This window comes from Manis pentadactyla, chromosome X, assembly GCF_030020395.1.
Source record: "Manis pentadactyla isolate mManPen7 chromosome X, mManPen7.hap1, whole genome shotgun sequence".
In the NCBI taxonomy this organism is placed as follows: Eukaryota; Metazoa; Chordata; class Mammalia; order Pholidota; family Manidae; genus Manis; species Manis pentadactyla.
This window is the reverse complement of record NC_080038.1, coordinates 87,371,309-87,390,369: the sequence shown is the minus strand read 5'-3', so window position 1 is coordinate 87,390,369 and position 19,061 is coordinate 87,371,309. Positions and strand designations below refer to the sequence as shown.

The 19,061-nt window shown below is 34.7% G+C and overlaps 1 protein-coding gene and 1 pseudogene across 3 annotated transcripts in view; both read right to left on the bottom strand.

Annotated features, from left to right (window-relative positions):
- The window catches only part of PCDH11X (protocadherin 11 X-linked), an 821,697-nt gene that overhangs the window by 186,052 nt on the left and 616,584 nt on the right, over nt 1-19,061 (bottom strand). The gene's annotated exons all lie outside the window — the stretch shown is intronic.
- LOC118907155 (chromobox protein homolog 3-like) lies at nt 381-1,087 on the bottom strand (annotated as a pseudogene).

Below are 19,061 nucleotides of genomic sequence, written 5' to 3'. Positions count from 1 at the left end.
AAAACTCAAAAAGGTCCTTAGGCATGAATGAAACACAAGTTCTCATTACCTACAGCATTTAGAAAAACTGTTATCTAATGCAGAGAAAATAATATACCATGATATCAAAATGTTCTTTTCTGATAAAGGAAGCCACTACAGAAAGCTTTTATTTGTTCAAAGTAAGCAGTGCTATACAAAAAAAAAACAACATAACTCCCCTGCCCCACAAAACTCAACAACTCCCCCAATACCACTTTAAAACAAACATATCAAACTTGATTTTCAAGAGAATGTAGTTATTTCTCCACACTGGTAAGTCAAAAAAACAAGACCTGGGTTTTATATATATGGGTTTTATATATATGTATAAATATATATAAAAAGCAATGCAAACACAATTACTGAGCTTCATCTTCTGGACACGATGCCAAGTTAGTCTCTCTTCATAAAAAGCAATTACAATTTGAGGACACTTTATATTTGCCTCCTTCGCGAGCACCAAGTCTGCCTCATCTGAATCTTTCCATTTCATAAGAAACATTAATTCTCCACTGCTATCTGTGGCACCAATTATTCGTTCAGGATCAAGACCTCTGGCAAAGCCTCTTGATTTATCAGCAGCATCTCTTTTCTTCTTTGATTTGCTATCATCAGATTCACTGTCAGATAAAGATTTTCTTTTTGTACCATCTTTTTCTTTACCAGCTTTTTGAGAATTAAGAAATGCTTCAATTAACTCTGGACAACCTAAATTTTCTTCAGGTTCCCAAGTATTGTCAGCATCTGTAAATCCCTTCCACTTCAGGAAATACTCCACCTTCCCATTCACTACACGTTGGTCTAGTACTTTTTCCACCACAAATTCTTCAGGCTCTGCCTCTTCAACTTTTTTACTCTTCCCATTCTGTTTTCTCCCCATTTTTTGCAATGTAGTTTTATTGGAGGCCATTTTTTATTGCAGACTTGAAGAGCTATTATTCACTGTCTCTGAGCTGCTCCGGGTCCCTGCTCTGCAGCGTCTCCTGCCAGGAGCACTTCAACCTCAAGCCACATCCGAGGGGGAGGAGGCTGGGGCTGTTACTATGTTTTATAATAATAAATGTCTTGGTTGGGCTTCTGGATATACAGGCTATTAAATCCTTTAAGACTATTTGACAAAAGTTAATGATAATTATAAATTATATTTTTCTTTGTATCTTAAAGGAATCTACTATTTCTCCTCAAAGTTTTCTTCTCTTCACCCCCTTTCTTATTCTCCCTTTCATGTATGTATAACATTAAAATCCTTTTACCTGGCACTGCAGGGTGAATTCTGTGTGAAGAGTACTTACTCAAGTACCAATTTCACTTTGAAAATATCATAAGAATATATCTTTTGTAGTTGTGCAACTAATTCCCAACATTGACAGTATGTCACCAAGTCACTCTCTCTTTGTACTAAGAAAGTGACTCATACTATCTCTAGCTAAACACCTGGAGGGATGCCTACAAGCAAGCAATGGGAGAAGAGATAGTCACGCGTGGTAATTCCTAAGTGTGATTTTTCTCCCTTAATTATGTTCTTTCCTACCAAATTTCTCAGTAACAATGATAGGGGAAAAACACCCTGAAATGCGTGAAGGACGGTTTCTTTAAAAATACATTCCACTAATGCCACTGGGAGGAGGGAAGTCTTTACTGCCACATGTATGCATCCTTCAAAATTGCCTACAAAGTAATTAAAGCTATTACTACAGTCATAATTCTAGTTTAATTTTGCTATCACCAGTCCAATGTGTAAATATATGTTTATTTTAAAATGTTAAAAGATAGGCTTTTAAAGTGCTGGGGAAAGATAAATATTTCACACTTTAAAGCATAAGTCTTGAATAAGCAATTTCTTGGCATTGATTTTCAGTAAATACAAATTAAGAGTCCATTAATTGAAATAGAATAAGCACAAGTAAAATGGGGTAGAGTAAAACAATTAACTAAGAGTAATGTGAATCAAATAGACTTAAGAACCAAATCTTCACTTGAGTTTAGCCATTGCTACTTTTAACCCAATTATTAACAAAGCATGATTTCAATACAATGCATCTGTTGCAATTTTATGGACCAAAGAGTTTGAAATTTTTTGTATTCCTGAGCTAGTGGGGAAAAACACTGCACAGCTCTATCATTTCAACCAAATCACGTTCTCTCTTATTATCATTTTCTTGCATTGTTATGCTATTTTTCCATTTATATACTTAATTCAGAAGGCTTTCATCACCAACACAGAATTTATTCATGAATCAAAATAGTTACAGCAAAAATAAAAACAGTTCTTTAATAGTCCTCTACTTCTTGAACTCAGAGCAATTAACAGTGGGGAAGTTGAGTATTTTGATGTGGCTTTTAAACAGATTGTCAAACTAAGCTCTGAGCATAAATATTGTGTGGTATGCTTGTGTTTTCCTCTGCTCAACTATGACAACAACAGTCATATTATTGGATAACACATAATTTATGTTAAACCTAAAACCCATTTGGTGTTGTAAATAACATCTTTCAAATTGGTCCTCCATGATTAAAATTTCCACAACCAAAGGAAATCACGATAGCAAAATAAATTCTACTAAAATATTTTAAAACTTATTTCAGAATAGTAAATTATATATATTTCCCCTGGTCCTCAGGAATTATATAATATACCATATATTACTGTAATGCTAACATTTCCCAGCTTAAATTTTTTCACTCTAAATATAGTAGAGTACACTGTAAAAAATATTTTAATGCTAAACTGCTTTCAGACAGATAAAATCTATATAGGTTTATATAAAAATAGAATCCTATAAACAACAGTAATGAACAAGGCATTTCTCGCAATTACCTGTATTCTAGTGTAGCATGGCAAGTACTAACATTGAGTGCTTCTTCTGCCTTCTCTATGCACTTAATAATGCAAATTAATTTCTATGAATCCAGCTTTACATAACTGAGAAGTTTGAGAATTTATTGTAAAAAGAAAAAACCTACAGTAATTGGTAAAAGTCCAACATGTTGCAAAGTAATAATGATATGGGGAAATTTTTTATAGCTGAAATTAATATTCTGGTGAACAAATGTTAAAACATGTAAGATGTTCTGTCTCACTCACAAATATGGAAAATTATTTCTGGATATCAATGAGACACTTTTTTCATGTGTCAGTTTGGCAAAATGTAAAATATATTGATAGTATTCAGTGTATGCAACACTGCAGGGAAATGGCAAGCTCATATACACCTAGTGAGATGGCAAGCTAGTTTGTCCTTTGTGTCAGGCAATTTTGCAGTTATTTAACAATTTACCAATATATTTTTAAAAGTATATATAGTAAGGGAAGATAAAAAGGAGAAGGAAATCTGATACATGCAATAAGCATACATGAAAATTTTTGTTATCAAGACTATATAAATACTATGTAAATAAATAAGAATTTAAGTAGATAAATTGGCAATATTTATGAACAGGTAATCCACAGAAGAAAAAAACAACATAAATAGCAAATCTCAACCTTATTAATAAACCAGTAAGTGTACATAAAAAACAAAAATAGGTACCATTGTGCACATATCAGAATTGAAAAATTAAAATTAAAAATATGAGAGAGTAAACATAATAGTGTTTAATTATTCTCTTAATAATTAAAATATATAATGAAAACATAGCCCACCCTTTCATTCAACAATTCCATTGTTTCTATGACAGATACACTAGTCATAGAGCATTACAATATATGTTCAAGAATACTCATTGCAGCATCATCTGTGTCAGCCAAAAACTGGACATTACCTTAACAGCTATCAACAGGGAAACTCAATTATGGTTCATTAATGCATTAGAATACTATGCAGCCCTGATAAGTAATAAGCTAGATCTACTGTTTTTAATGTAGAAAACTCTGCAAGATGTATTTTAAGTGAAAAAACAAAGCACATACATCTGTTTGTATCATTTCCCATTTGTGTAATATTTTTGAAATCATTTACTCTCATAGGCATAAATGCTGGTACATGGATTTGGTGTAGGAAGAAAACAGAAAAAGCTATTAGCAAAAGTTCTCTGTATTAAGAGGTCATTTTGAGCAGTGAAGAGAGATGCTAAGGGAAACACTGACTTTTCCTTTCATGCCTTACAGTGGTGTTTAAATATTTCACAATGTACATGCATCACTTTTATTTTTAATATAGCTGGTATTATACATATAAATATATGTATTTTTTATTTTGTATCATTAATCTACAATTACATGAGGAACATTATGTTTACTAGACTCCCCCCATCACCAAGTCCCCCCCACAAACCGCATTACAGTCACTGTCCATCAGAGTAGTAAGATGCTGTAAAATCCCTACTTGTCTTCTCTGTGTTGAACACCTCTCGCCATGCCCCTCCCACACTATACATGCTAATTGTAATGCCCCCTTTCTTTCTGCACATCCCCCTTATCCCTCCCTTCCCACACATCCTCCCCATTCCCTTTCCCCTTAGTAACTGTTAGTTCATTCTTGGGTTTGGTGTATCTGCTGCTGTTTTGTTCCCTCACTTTTTTCTTTGTTCTTATACTCCACATATGACTGAACTCATTTGGTACTTGTCTTACCCTGCTTGGCTTATTTCACTGAGCATAATATCCTCTAGCTCCATCCATATTGTTGTAAATGGTAGAATTTGTTTTCTTCTTATGGCTGAATAATATTCCATTGTGTATATGTACCCATCTTCTTTATCCATTCATCTACTGATGGACACTTAGGTTGCTTATATTTCTTGGCTATTTTAAATAACGCTGCGATAAACATAGGGGTGCATATGTCTTTTTCAAACTGGGCTGCTGCATTCTTAGGGTAAATTCCTAGAAGTGGAATTCCTGGGTCAAATGGGATTTCTATTTTGAGCTCTTTGAGGAACCTCCATACTGCTTTCCACAATGGTTGAACTAATTTACATGCCCACCAGCAGTGTAGAAGGGTTCCCCTTATTCCACAACCTCGCCAACCCTTGTTTGTCTTTTGGATGGTAGCAATTCTTACTGGTGTGAGGTGATATCTCATTGTGTTTTTAATTTGCATTTCTCTGATGACTAGCGATGTGGAGCATCTTTTCATGTGTCAGTTGGCCATCTGAATTTCTTCTTTGGAGAACCATCTGTTCAGCTCCTCTGCCCATTTTTTAATTGGATTGTTTGCTTTTTGTTTGTTGAGGTGTGTGAGCTCTTTATATATTTTTGATGTCAACCCTTTATCGGATCTGTCATTTATGAATATATTCTCCCATACTGTAGGATGCCGTTTTGTTCTATTGATGGTGTCCTTTGCTGTACAGAAGCTTTTCAGTTTCATATAGTCCCACTTGTTCATTTTTGCTTCTGTTTCCCTTGCACGGGGAGATATGTTCATGAAGAAGTCACTCATGTTTACGTCCAAGAAATTTTTGCCTATGTTTTTTTCTCAGAGATTTATGGTTTCATGACTTACATTCAGGTCTTTGATACAATTCGAGTTTACTTTTGTGTATGGGGTTAGATAGTGATCCGGTTTCATTATCTTATATGTAGCTGTCCAGATTTGGCAGCACCAACTGTTGAAGAGACTGTCATTTCCCCATTGTATGTCCATGGCTCCTTGACCATATATGTATGGGTTAATATCTAGAATCTCTATTCTGTTCCGCTGCTCTGTGGCTCTCTTCTTGTGCCAGTACCAAATTGTCTTGATTACTGTGGCTTTTTAGTAGAGCTTGAAGTTGGGGAGTACAATCCCCCCACACTTTATTCTTCCTTCTCTGGGTTGCTTTGGCTATTTGTGGTCTTTGGTGTTTCCATATGAATTTTTGAACTATTTGTTCCAGTTCGTTGAAGAATGCTGTTGGTTATGTGATAGGGATTGCATCGAATCTGTATATTGCTTTGGGCAGGATGGCCATTTTGACGATATTAATTCTTCCTAGCCAAGAGCATGGGATGAGTTTCCATTTGTCAGTGTCCTCTTTATTTTCTCCTGAGTGTCTTATAGTTTTCAGAGTATAGGTCATTCACTTAATTGGTTAGGTTTATTCCTAAGTATTTTATTCTTTTTGATGCAATTTTGAATGGAATTGTTTCCCTCATTTTTCTTTCTATTAGTTCATTGTTAGCATATAGGAAAGTCACAGATTTCTGTTTATTACTTTTGTAACCTGTAACTTTGCTGAATTCTGGTATTAGTTCTAGTAGTTTGGCAGTGGAGTCTTTAGAGATTTTTATGTACAATATCATGTCATCTGCAAATAGTGACAGTTTAACTTCTTCTTTACCAATCTAGATTCCATGTACTTCTTTGTTTTGTCTAATTGCCATGGCTAGGACCTCCATTATTATGTTGAATGACAGTGGGGAGAGTGGACATTCCTGTCTTTTTCCTGATCTCAGAGGAAAAGCTTTCAGTTTCTCGCTGTTTAGTATGATGTTGGCTGTGGGTTTATCATATATGGCCTTTATTATGTTGAGGTACTTGCCCTCTATTCCCATTTTGTTGAGAGTTTTTATCATCAATGGATATTGAATTTTGTCAAATGCTTTTTCAGCATCTATGGAGATGATCATGTGGTTTTTGTCCTTCTTTTGTTTATGTGGTGGATGATGTTGATTGATTTTCAAATGTTGTACCATCCTTGCATCCCTGGGATGATTCCCACTTGGTCATGGTGTATGATCCTCTTGATGTATTTTTGAATTTGGTTTGCTAATATTTTGTTGAGTATTTTTCCATCTATGTTCATCAGGGATATTGCTCTATAAGTTTCCTTTTTGGTGGGGACTTTGCCTGATTTTAGTATTAGGGTGTTTCTCACTTCATAGAATGAGTCTGAAAGTATTCCCTCTTCTTCTGTTTTTTGGAAAATTTTAAGGATAATGGGTACTGTGTCTTCTCTGTATGTCTGATAAAATTCTGACATAAATACATCTGGCCCGGGGGTTTTGCTCTTGAGTAGTTTTTTGATTACCGCTTCAATTTCATTGCTGGTAATTGGTCTGTTTAGATTCTCTGTTTCTTCTTAGTCAGTCATGGAAGGATGTATTTTTCTAGGAAGTTGTCCATTTCTTCTAGGTTTTCCAGCTTGTTAGCATATAGATTCTCATAGTATTCTCTAATGATTGTTTGTATTTCTGTGGGGTCCGTTGTGATTTTTCCTTTCTCGTTTCTGATTCTGTTGGTCTGTGTAGATTCTCTTTTTCTCTTAATAAGTCTGGCTAGGAGCTTATCTATTTTGTTTATTTTCTCAAAGAACAACCTCTTGCTTTCAATGCTTTTTTCTATCATTTTACTGTTCTCAAATTTATTTATTTCTTCTCTGATCTTTAGTATGTCCCTCCTTCTGCTGATTTTGGGCCTCATTTGTTCTTCTTTTTCCAATTTCAATAATTGTGACTTTAGAATATTCATTTGGGATTATTCTTCCTTCTTTAAATAGGCCTGGATTGCTACATACTTTCCTCTTTGAACTGCCTTCGCTGCATCCCACAGTAGTTGGGGCTCTCTACTATTGTTATCATTTATCTCCATATATTGCTTGATCTCTATTTTAATTTGGTCATTGATCCATTGATTACTTAGGAGCATGTTGTTAAGCCTCCATGTGTTTGTGAGCCTTTTTGCTTTCCTTGTACAATTTATTTCTTGTTTTATACCTTTGTGGTCTGAGAAGTTGGTTGGTAGAATTTCAATCTTTTTGAGTATACTGAGGCTCTTTTTGTGGCTTAGTATGTGGTCTGTTCTGGAAAATGTTCCATGTGCACTTGAGAAGAATGTGTATCCTGCTGCTTTTGGGTGTATAGTTCTGTAGATGTCCACTAGGTCCATCTGTTCTAGTGTGTTTTTCAGTGCCTTTGTGTTCTTACTTATTTTCTGTCTGGTTGATCTGTCCTTTGGAGTGAGTGGTATGCTGAAGTCTCTTAAAATGAATGCATTGCATTCTATTTCCTCCTTTAATTCTGTTAGTATTTGTTTCACATATGTTAGTGCTCCTGTATTGGGTGCATATATATTTATAATGGTTATATCCTCTTGTTGGACTGACCCCTTTATCATTATGTAATGTCCTTCTTTATCTCTTGTTTCTTTCTTTGTTTTGAAGTCCATTTTGTCTGATACTAGTATTGCAACACCTGATTTTTTCTCCCTATTGTTTGCATGAAATATCTTTTTCCATCCCTTGACTTTTAGTGTGTGTATGTCTTTGGGTTTGATGTGACTCTCTTGTAAGCAGCATATAGATGGGTCTTGCTTTTTTATCCATTCTGTTACTTTATGCCTTTTGATTGGTGCATTCAGTCCATTTACATTTAGGGTGATTATTGAAAGATATGTACTTATTGCTATTGCAGGCTTTAGATTCATGGTTACCAAAGGTTCAAGGGTAACTTCTTTACTATCTATCCATCTATCTTAACTCACTTATTAAGCTATTATAAACACAGTGTGATGATTCTTTATTTCTCTCCCTTCTTATTCCTCCTCCTCCATTCCTTATATGTTAGGTGTTTTATTCTGTACTCTTTTGTGTGTCCTTTGACTGCTTCTGTGAGTAGTTGGTTTTATTTTTTCCTTTGGTTAGTATTTGGTTAGTCTACTTTCTTTGGTGTGATTTTATCTTCTCTGGTGCCATCTATTTTGCCTTATGTGTCCTTCCATCTAGAACAGTCCCTTTTAAATATCCTGTAGAGGTGATTTGTGGGAGGCTAATTCCCTCAACTTTTGTTTGTCTGGAAATTGTTTAATGACTCCTTCATATTTAAATGATAATCGTGCTGGATACAGTATTCTTGGTTCAAGCCCGTTCTGTTTCATTGCATTAAATATGTCATGCCATTCTCTTCTGTCCTGTAAGGTTTCTGTTGAGAAGTCTGATGATAGCCAGATGGATTTTCCTCTGTAGATGACCTTTTTTCTCTCTCAGGCTACCTTTAATATTCTGTCCTTGTCCTTGATCTTTGCCATTTTAATTATTATGTGTCTTGGTGTTGTCCTCCTTGGGCCCCTTGTGTTGGGAGTTCTGTCGTCTTCCATGGTCTGAAAGACTGTTTCCTCCCCCAGTTTGGGGAAGTTTTTGGCAATTATTTCTTCGAAGACACTTTCTATTCATTTTTCTCTCTTCTTCTTCTGGTACCTCTCTAATGCAAATATTGTTCTGTTTGGATTGGTCACACAGTTCTCTTAATATTCTTTCATTCCTGGAGATTCTTTTATCTGTCTCTGCCTCAGCTTCTCTGTGTTCCTTTTCTCTGATTTCTATTGCATTAATGGCCTCTTGCACCTCATCCAGTGTGCTCTTAAGTCCTTCCAGAGATTGTTTTATTTCTGTATTCTCCCTCCTAACTTGATCCTTTAGCTCTTGTTTATTTCTTTGCAGGTCCTTCATCATGGTTATGACCTTTATTTTGAATTCTTTTTCAGGAAGATTAGTGAATTCTATCTCCCCAGACTCCTTCTTAGGGGTTATCTGGGTGATTCTGGACTGGATCAGATTCTTCTGCCTTTTCATGGCTATAGAGGTAGTCTTATGCATGTAATGCATATGTTAGCTGGGAGAACAAAGTCCCTTCCTGCTTGCTGGTCACCTTGCCCTCCTCAGAGCAGCTCCCAGTTTTATTTCTTGAGCTGCTACGGGCAGGGTAGCCTTCATGGCATCCCAGAGCCCTGTGGGGAGGGCAGGCACACCTGGTATGCTCTCCTGCAAGAACGGCGACCCTTGGCACCCTTTCCCAGCTTCCTCTCTGTGTACGCATGGGCGGGGCCTCTGAGTCTGGCCCAGCTGCGGAGGTGGCTCTGGGCAGTTGCTGTGTGCACAGCCACTCTCAGGCTACTCCTCTGCTATGGTGGGGCCTCGCTGGTGGAGGAATGGATGGGAGGCTGTTTATCGCCGTGAGGGTCTTCAGAGCTGTGCTGTCTTCTAGGGGTCTGAATTTCCCCGGGATTTCCAGCTGCTGGGCTGTGTGTGCTGGTACTCTTCCATTCAGCTGTGTGGCCCCTGTCCCTTTAGGACTTTCAAAAAGCACTCACTTTTCTTTTGTCCCATGGGCACCGGCTGCGGGGACCCACTTGCAGATTTTACTGTTCTGTTTCCCTAGTATCCAGCACACCATGCACTGTGTGTCTGCACTCCCAGTGCGGATGACTAGGGCTGGGTATTTAGCAATCCTGGGCTCCCACTCTCACCCTTCTCTGACTTCTCTCCTCCCACTGGTGGGTTGTGGTGGGAGGAGCACTCAGGTCCTGCCAGGCAGTGGCTAGTATCTTACCCCCTTTGTGAGGTGCTGGATTCTCGCAGGTGTAGATGTAGCCTGGCTGTTTTACTGTATCTTCTGGTCTGTCTTTTAAGAATAGTTGTATTTGTTGTATTTTCAAAAATATATATGGTTTTGGGAGGAGATTTCCATTGCCCTACTCACGCCACCATCTTGGCTCCTCTCTCCATCGCTGGTATTATATTTTAAAGTGATATTATGGCTATTTTTATTTTGTTTTTTATTCTAAATCCCAAAATAATGTTTTTTGTAATAAAAAGTGAAGCAGAGATAAAAAAAAAGAAGATAACAACTAAAACTCTGTCTACAAGAAGAAAAAACAATTGGTAAACTTATTCATTTAGTTATTACAATTATTTTCTTAAGAAAAGAACCAGAGAAACCATTTATTTACCAGAGTGGACTGTTCTGAGAATATGAAAGTCAATGAAGCTTCTTCTAACCATGAAGACTAAAACCTATGTCCTTCCTTGTTCAGGCCAAAGGCAACTGAATCTTGAAAGGGTTCACAGACTTTGTTAAATCATATCCACTATTTACATGTATGTGCATGATTCTGAAGAAAGTTTCATAGCTTGAATATGATTAGAAAAGTATCCAATATTAATATTAGCACTTACTGAATTGTTTAGGGGTGTCAGATATGGTGCTAAGTGTTTTGCATTGCTTATGTTATTTGAACTTCAAAACAATCCAATGAGGTAGATATTATCATCAAACACATTTACCCAAAGGAAGAAACTTGATGGAGCATGAGTATGTAACTGCCTCAAAGTCACAACCAAACACCATCCTGTGGTACACATCTTTAGTCTTCATAGGAAGTGTTGGGGGCAATAACAGCATATTATTTCCATGCTGTGTTACAACCACTCATTTCAGTCCCTTAAAATTCTTCAGTTTTGTATTTGCTTAGAGAAAATGGCAGAGGCCAGAGTTGACTCTATTATATGTAGTTAAATCCACTCCCTAATACCTGCCTACCTTGGCCATACTAGATGGAGAAGTAGAACTTAGTGATTAGTTTCAAAGACCATCCTATTGCCCAGCCACACACAGTTCTACTTAAACTCTGCTCAGGGAATAGATCCAAAGGTATGTAAATAGGAAGGCAGTAAGTTGCAGATTCTTTGCAGCTCCATTATTCATTTTTTCCCTAAAAAAAAATCGTTCACTTTAAAAAAGAATAAGGTTCCTATCCCTATACACACAACTTTAAGATAAATAACAAATGGTAGTATATTTTTACTATAGATTAAAATGAAGTTATAGTAAGGCTAAATCTCTTATATAGATTTTTGTTAATTAACGAAGAGAGTGGACATAATAGAAAATGTCTTTCTACATTTCTTTGTGATCCAGCTAAAGACAACTTCTCTATACAGCCAATTTGAACATAAATGAAGGTAGATTGAAAGTCCATTCATTCAGTCATTCGTTTATTTCAGAAGTTGGCATAATATGTATTTTAAAATCTGTTTCTGTCTTCTTTCATAACTTGATTCCGTTGAGGGTAGAAATATAACTTCATGGATTTTTTATTTAGGTATTAGAAAAAGTAGGTTAGGTCAATAAGAAAGTGTATGGATATCATATGGTATTTTTAAATGTCTTTTTATCAAAAGAAATTATGCTTTTAATATTAAATGGTAAAGCTTCAGTGAAGTCTTCTTAGTTAAATTCTGCCAGTATCTCCATTGTGCAGAATTCTAATCATCTTAAAGATAAGCTAGTGAATCAAATGAATTACTCAGTCCTATTTACCATTTTTGAAAATTATGGCTCAAAGTAGGAAAATTGAATCTTACAAAAAAAAGGTGAAAGTGTGAGTCGCTTTGATTTTATTTTTGGTTAGATTTTATCTAGGAGACAAAGCTTTGCTTATCATTGAGTCTATTTTCCTGATTGCAATCTCATTTCACTTGCCCTTGATAAGACATGTTTTCAGTGACCTCCAGCTTGTTAAATATTCAGCAGAAAGTTTATGGACTTTCCCATAACCTTGATTAAAAGCCTTTTGGGAAACTAAATGCTGAAACAAGAACTTTATTTGAAAAGCAACTTGAGTGCTCCATGCTGATTTCTATTTCACTAATAGTACTTATAATCAGCAGTCACTGCATAAGATGAGGCCAGAGGTAAAATATGGAAAAGCAACCTTTCTTTTCTTATGAGCTGCTGTAGGAGCAGACTAAATGAGGTATTTACAACTTGATTTAGCAGCCAGAAGAGATTTATTTTTAAACTCATGGGAGGAAGGCATAAAGTGACTTATAAATTCATGTTCTACAAAATAAATAGCATGTATATATCTGACACATCTCTGCACAAACATATAAACTGATAGGTGTTTAAATACACACAGCTCATTGTGTTTTGAAGCAAGGGAAATAGGAGATTTGTAGATTTTAAAGTTGAAGATCTAGGTGGAAATTTATAATTCATCCTGATTTCATATGAAATCCAGGGAAATCTCAAGATATGAGAAAGCTTCATTATCTCAAGACAGACAGTAATCCTCTGCCTAAATGTCTGAGTAAGTCATTTTTATCTTAAATTGGATAAAAATGAACTTGTTATATTTTATTAGTGATTTATGGTTTATCACTTCTTCAGTGTATTACATTTTTCTGGAAGCTCTCTGTTATCAGTAACTCAGGGGCATTGTAACACAATTTCCTGGATTTAAATGCACTATTCACCTTTAATTAGAATCTATGAAAATCTAGTACATTTAGTTTTCAAACTGCCACAGTTTGAGTCTATTTTTTTCAGTCACATATATAAAATAAGTTACTAACGTCATTCATTATTATTGTATCTCTGCCTTCAGTAAATGGTTAGAGTGGAAAAGGTAATCTAGAAGCTTAGAAGGAAATTTAGTTCTTACATAACATTTAAAAAATAGAAGTTAATATCAGAGTTTGATCTTAAGTTATAATTTTGCTGTAACTTTCTTTCCTGTATTTATCTTTCCTTTAAAAAATAAGCTTCCTATCCGAGGTATTCATTTCTTTCATTATTTATTAATGATCTTTGCAAAACTTGCTCTTAATTTTCTGTTGAGTGATAAAATAAACAGAAGAAGATGGAAAAAATGTACAGATAACAACATTTAAGGCTTTATTAGTATTTTTTAAAAGTCCCATGAGATATCATTCAGTGGTTGAATTAAGGCATAAGCTCAGAGAAAAAATGACTTTGTTGTTGAATACTGAGTTATCAGGAAATAATGATAGTCTAACTATCATTCTATAGTACAAATAAAAAATATGTATCAAGATACAATTTCTTGGCAGACTTAAAAAAACCTACTATCACATGACAGCCACCATCATTTCTATAGAAAACTTCAGAGTTCCTTGGGGTTTAAACATGACAAATAACCTAACCTGGATTAAAGTCCCAAGACCTTTACGTGCCTGAGTTACAAATAATCCATTAAGCCAATGTGATGATAATGGCAGTGACCTCTGTTGTATTGTGTTTGTATGATAGGCATTAAAGGCATCAGAAATTGTATGTCAAACTCTATCAAGAATTCACCATACCATCATATTACTGACCTGAGAACAAAATATGAGTTCTTTGAACATATGTATGTGTTGAATTTCTTAGAAACTATATTGTAATAGGTTTTAAGATATATAAGTAATTTGACTTCAGGGATATGCCAGATATATCCGTAACATAAGTCTTTAATATAGTATTTCCATGGGCTCTTTAGAACTTTACAGATCATTCCAGAAATAACAAAAAATACACAACATTATTGAAAAATAGATATGTGTGTGTATTTGTGTTGTAAATATAGAGTAGTAATTACTCCCAGTGAGAGAGTATGTTTATATAAGGGTGTTCATTACTTTCTCTTACCCGTGCTATATACTCTAGGAAAAATACAATCATTAAACATTATTACTAGGCCTGTGCTGAACGAAGCAAATCTTTTCATAGTATACTAAAAAAGAAAGCAGTATGTAATTAACTTTGTCTTTAAGTACATATATCCTCCCTTTAGACTACCAATGAAATCTAGTGAAATAATCATCTCTATTCACCAACCCACAGGTGGGAGGTAAGGCTTATCATTAACCAATAGAAAGAGTAAGCCCTCAGCAGATTTGCAGCAAGAAAAAGTATATATTTTTTATTCCAACATTTGGCTAGAATGATATATTCTTCAAGTAATAAAAAAGACTCTAAATGATGACATATATGTGTCTGTGTAACTTTTTGGCAGATGTATGAAATTATAAACACAGATTAATAGGAGTGCAATAGAATCAGTTGAAAATACAATGTAAATTTAGGGACAAAATAGCCAAACAGAAAGTCATACAAAGCCTTAAGCATTTCTCAGAAGATAGTGGGCCATGGTAGAATGGCATGTTTCATGAGGCAATTATGACAGATAATAGATGTAGAACAGTTAACATTTCACCAACAACTCAGCTTTCCAGCCTTAAAGCAGCACTAAACAGAGTGTCACCTCTATTTGTAAATAAATTAAACAGTACATGAAAAATAATAGTTATTTTTTGGAACATTTAAGTTACCTTTAAAATGTTAAGAAGGAAAAGAAACATTCGTCAAGTTATGATTGTTCTTAGGTAGTATCTTTTGCTTCGAGCACCCTATGGTTTATTAGAATTTTCTAGGAAACTTTTACTATGTCTCCCAACTTATACATGATTGATTTGGTACTTATTAATCACTGACACTGAATTGATATCTATAGTAGAAGACTCTAATAATCTTTTTAAAATGTTTTATTGCTGCTTGTGATCATTTAAAAGTTTCCTTTATTTTCTTTAATATTTGTTAAAGTCATATCATACCTATATGTCTACCAGAATTTCCCTTGAGGCCTCAACTGGGTAAGCTATTCTATGCCTTTAGCTGGTGAATTTTTGAGGTATTATGAGGTTTTCACCTTCATCTTTAAGTTTTTGTATATTTAACATTGCACACAATTTTGTTAGCTCAAGAAAAAAATTCAGGTTCAATCCTTTGGGAAGAGTAACAGGTATGGGTTATAGCTATTATTCAATATTAAGAAATTAAGGTTATGTAACAGAAAAAAGTAGAGCATTTTAAAATTGCCATTTAAGTGGAATATAATGTTATGTATGGGAAAATTGAGCTACAAAATTATAGACCTATTCCAAGCCTATTTTACAAATATGTGACATAGGTCCAATGAGAATAGTTGACTTCTTCAAGGTTACAGAGTTATTGATAGAATGTAGACTATGTTCCATTCCCCCTTATTCCTAACCATATTGTCCTCACTGAACATACAATACGAAGTAGATATGTATTTATTCATTTGATAAAAAAATTATTCTTTCCTTCAAAAACAGGAAGGAGTTACTTAAAGAAGACACTAAGGATTAATTTATGTATCCTTCTAATGACTACTTACTTTTCCATACAAATAAGTATTTGTCTTAGAAGCCATTTCTATATTTTCTTAAAGATAATAGGTTCAAGACAGAAGAAAAAGAATACCAAAGAGGTGTTATCATTTGATCTACAGTAATATCTCAAAACTGCAAATCATTGCTTCAAGAACTCTCATACATGCCTAACACTATCTTCATCAGATAATTACTCATGATAAACCAGCAAAAGCTGAAGTCTGATACAGTATTCAGCATTCCAAATGTATAGCAGTTTCTTTACCAACCTCAAGATACAATAGTTTAAAACAAATTTCATTGATTAAAAACACATTTTTTGCTGCTCACCTATGACATTTTTTAGAAAATAATGGCATTTTGCCATAGAGTTACTAAAAATATTATACCTCAGAATATTACAATAAAATGGCTTGGTCTCATAAATACAGCCAGTGTACAGAGCATTTAAAAATATAATTACAATGAAATGCTCTTGTGTTGGAGCAAGAAAATGGGGCTGCTATGTCTATACAATAAAAACATAATATTAAAGATGGTTTATGTCTCTATAAATTGTGGGAAGTTACAAAATGGCAGGTATTCTTTTTATTAATTCCTGCTGAGAGTTAAGTTAGTTTGCTTCACATTCAATATGTTCAACCTTCACCTTGGGGAAGAATATTTATTTGTACTTATGCCTATGTAGTATGAGGGTAAACCTGATTAGGAATAACATGTTCCAAATTTTACTTCTTCTAACATACCAATCCACCCACTTACAAAAAAAGTATACAATCTGTAAACTTAACCGTGAATATTTTACTTTCGACTTTATGATCATTATTGCTCCTGGGAAAAGTTTGGATACTTAATTTGAGAATTCTAAAATAATTTGAACAAAATAATGTATTTTAAAATGTGTGAAGCTTTAATTCATGTACACATTAATGTTCAAGAGAAATTGGTTAACTTTGATTCCTACAATAGAATAGAAAAAGCCATATACCATGAGAGATGAAAATACATCTGCCTACAGTTGCCTTAAGCATCTATATTTAGAAAGCACCACAGATACTAAAAACACAGACTTCCCTTCATTTCATGTCCATTAGACTCAAGGCATAGAGCCCCTTAAAGCATACTGAGAGGAGGAGACCAAGGGGAAAGATTGCAGGGAAAATGAATGATGATAATAAAACAAGATGCAAAAACAAATAATCAGTCAATAATTCTTCAAGCTTTCAAACTAATGTATTAGTAAGCAATGAGATTTTTTAAAAGACTAACGTATTAGTAAGCAATGAGATTTAAAAAAAGAAATAAAACTCACACATAATCAGCTCTTACCCAATTAAAGTTCCTATCATAGAATATATCCACATTGAATTGTTAAGCAAATATGCTTTCTCAAAACTATTAGTACTTTAACAACAGGACATTTCTTTTTTATGACTCAATAGACATACACAAAAAGCAGATTTTTCTGGATACATGCAAAAGTAGTCAAATAAAACAGTCCAGCACCCCACATTCAATTGGAAACTTCTCTGTCTCTGCATTTACTTTCTGTGACTTGCTCAGCTTCTTTTATTCACCTTCCCCATTCTGACAGTAGTTCACACAAATCTGAACATCAGCACTAGCAATGATCCAGAAGGATTTTTAATCAGCTTGTGTGTAATGGGAAGCATAATGACTTCATGTGCATATAAGATCTTTGCTTACTCAATTAGTTGACTGTGAAGCTACTAGTCTACTTTGCTAATGCCCTACCTGCCTGTTCTTCTGATTACTTTTCTAGAAATAGAGAATCTGTATATAGTCACACACCTAGAATAAAAATACCATTTGTCCTTACCTAGATGACATGATGACATTGTTTTTCAAATGAAAATTGTCAAAATAAGATGTTGTAAAGACCCAGTAAAAAAAGAAAATCTTTTTGCTGAAGAATCTAACAAGTACATACTAACACTTCAGAACTCTCTGGAATGCTTTTCTACCCTTCAGAACAGGGCATATTCCAACATGTCTATAATATAAACTCCAGTACAGTAAATTTTCATATATCTTAAAATATAGTGTCATGTCTTTTGAAGCTTTTTCACAGATCATCATGAGTTATTTTAATGTCTTAATTCATCATGGCCAGTGTTGCAGGGGTCTCCATCATCTCTCTTTTGGTTAACTACTCAACACTTTTGTTAGAACGGTGAAAATGACAAAAGTGGAACCACTTAAAAATGGAGCTGGAGTAGCCATTTAAGAGGAACTGCTTTGCATGTCCTGCTTTCTAAACCCTTGAACTGGGCCACACCAACCAATGTTCCAAGAAATCAGCAAGAATTAAAAAACCCTTTTTGAAAAAACTCACACAAGTGAACTTTGGCCTAGTGACTACTTTGCCTGACCAACCAATGAAGTACAAATCTAGCCCTGCTTCTTGGTACCAATGAAGTTTTCTTAAAGAACAACTTACCTAATCTTCTTTTTTATTTAATCAAAACCCTCAGTTTACTTCCTGTAATCAAGACACTATTTGAGCTTCCACCTAAAGCCGTGTACTCTGAGTTGAAATTCTTTGATCCCAAATAAACACTTTACCTCTTTAACTGGTTTCTTGCTTTTAGGTTGGCAGAGCTTTGCTACTCAGTGTGCTTCCCAGACTAGTGGCATGGACACTGCCTGAGGGCTTCTTAGAAATACAGAATCTCAGGTTCCTCTACCAGACTACTGAGTCTGCACTTTAATAAGATCTCGGGTGGTGTGTGCGCACATAAACCTTTGTGAAGTACTGTGTGAGAAAATGCATTATCCGAAAAAAAATTAGTGTAAATTCTATCAATATATGTATATACTCAAATACATGTGCACACATTCACTTACTACAATGCTATGAGGAAGCGGTTATTATTATTGGCATCTTAAAAGGAGGAAAACTGAGGCATAGGGAGCTTAAATGTCTTGCCAAATGTCATATGCTAGTAAGTGGCAGAACTGAGAGTCTAACCAGGCAATCTGGCCCCATCCCATTTGAATCTCTCTCTTAATAATTAATAATTTAATCATACATATTACAATACCTCACTTTTTTGGATGTGAGACTAAATCAGAAATGGGAGAAGACAAAATATATCTGTACCTCCTATCTCTTAATGCAATTTTTTTTTTAATCTTATGAGAGGTAAAATTTTCCAATTTTACAAAAAAACCTATTTGGGAGTGGGCAAACAAAGAAATCAATGTTTTTAAAATCAAGGTCTCTTAAGGTCTTAGCATGAATTTGCTACAGTATTTTTTCTCCTTTTGCAAAAATAGTACTGCTGAAACAGCCCAGAAAACTCAGTTTAAAATGTGTGACTAATTTCACCTATGCAGTG